A 2303-nucleotide genomic window follows, 5' to 3' on the forward strand; every position below is an offset into this window, starting at 1 on the left:
TGAACCATCTCTCAGCCAATGGTGTCCAAACTATAGGCCGTTTGCGGCTCGACGTCCATTTTTCACCGCCCACTGGCATATACCTGGACTTAAAAATGACGTTTGACATGATGTGCAAAGCTAGTTAAAAAAAGGTTTGGAGATGGTCAGAGTAGGAATGAAGAATGTTGAGAAAAAGAGGCGGCGCTTCTAATACTAAAGCGATGTATTCCTTAAACTGTAGAGCTTTTCTCGTTTTTCCAATTTACAAAGAAATGATTTTGTCCAATTCTTGTAGGCTAAAATAAATTTCTCTCTCCAACACTGTGGTGAATAAAGATCATTCAACTTGAGAAGCAAAAATAATTTCTTCCGCTTCATACTTTGTGTCAAGTTCCACTTGAAGATCACGTTATTGATCCTCAAGTCAGTGTCATCGACGACGGTTTCCTCTTGACGTGGTTCTGAATGTGGCGATGGGATTCGGCTCCTTGAAGTCCAAAGTGTCAAATGAATACGAGGTCAATCAATAGCGGGGCATTCTGTGTGATTGGCAGATGCCCGGTGGGATACAATGCGGTCGTCTCGGATCACGCGTTTCTAGTTTTGTATGGTTCCTGTCTTGTAACAAACAACACATCTACTGCAGATACGATGTTAGTTCACTTGGTGTCAAGTTGAAGAGTTCTTCTCTTTTTAAAGTTTGTATCACTGCAAAAGCTCCTCGTGTGTGTGTGCGCGCGTGTGTGTGTAAAAACACTTGCTCTCAGGCCTCAGTTCTGCAGTGCTATGCAGTTTGTTTTGGTTTGTCTACTGATTAAAGCACCCATTGGGTAAATTTGATGACTTGCATGATCCATTTCAAGAGCTGATTGTGTTTCGAGTGAACGAGGTCCCCATGACAATGTCCGTTGTTGGGTTTGAGTTCACGAAGAGTCATATTTTTGTAATAAAAAGTGATGTGTTTTAGTTTTTGAGGATTTGTTTGCATGTTTCTCAGTTGTGACATTTGCGTTTGAACAAGGGGGAACATTGTACTCCAAACCCTTCTGGACTATTTAAATGCTGAGACTTAGATCTTTTTTTTTTTGGTCCCCATGACAATGTCCGTTGTTGGGTTTGAGTTCACGAAGAGTCATATTTTTGTAATAAAAAGTGATGTGTTTTAGTTTTTGAGGATTTGTTTGCATGTTTCTCAGTTGTGACATTTGCGTTTGAACAAGGGGGAACATTGTACTCCAAACCCTTCTGGACTATTTAAATGCTGAGACTTAGATCTTTTTTTTTTAATTATTTTGTTTCTGCAACACCTTCCTCCGATAAAATGAAGCTGTATGCTTTGTCTTATTGTCATACTTCTGCAAGGCCAAACAAACCAAGTAATTGCTATTCCAAGATTCGTTGCATTCTGTTCCTGCTCGCTTGATTGATTAGAAATAAACTGATTCTTTGGAAGGAGTCGTGTCTAAATAAGATTATTTTTGTTAAAGGGGAGGTCAAGTTAAAAACAAAATAATAATCATCAAGGTGTTCTCTGCACCTCGACTCTTGGTTGGGTATTCTGAGTGATATTGCAGAATATAAATTAAAAAAAAAAATCCACTCCTTTTTATTCATTTCAGAGGCCAGCCACTTTACCTTGTACTCGGAGAGGGTGCCCGTCGGGAATTTGGGGAAAATACGGCTGGTGTATTTCCCGGCCAGTCCAATGTTATTATTTTTCGGCACGTGACAGCCGCACCCGTTGCCGACGATGTTTTGACCCATTGACAACTTTTCAACACATGAGGGGTCCCCAACACCCCATCGCAGTCGATTCTTTTTCGGCAAGTGACGGCCACCGTCGATGTATATTCTAAATTTTGTTCCCATCGCGTCTGTACGGCCACCTGCCGTCCACTGAAAATGACAACAGAGTGCCCAAGGTTGTTGGGTAACGGCCGTCATGGTTCACCACTTTTTTGTGTATAGTTCTTGCGCACTGTGATGTCATTTTCAGTTGACAGCAAGTGTCGGGACTGGGCAAGATGGCCACGCACTGAGATGTATAAAAACAGGTAGACCCTTCGTCTTAATTCGTATTCCACACATGAAATATTTATCGGGACCCCGTGTTTAGACGAGTGGGGGGCATAGAACATATACCGTAGTAAAGACATTTTTCCGATGACTTTGTAATTTGTATTTCAGAATACAACTAAGGGGGGGGGTCCTTGGTTTTCAGTGGTGTTCAGTTGTTAATATTTGTGTGTACAAAACCTGTAGGCCATAGACAAATGACAAACACAAGTAAGACATGAAGTGACGTTTTGTACTACATTCAC

The sequence above is a fragment of the Hippocampus comes genome, unplaced genomic scaffold, assembly GCF_001891065.2.
Source record: "Hippocampus comes isolate QL1 unplaced genomic scaffold, H_comes_QL1_v1.1 scaffold48, whole genome shotgun sequence".
NCBI lineage: Eukaryota > Metazoa > Chordata > Actinopteri > Syngnathiformes > Syngnathidae > Hippocampus > Hippocampus comes.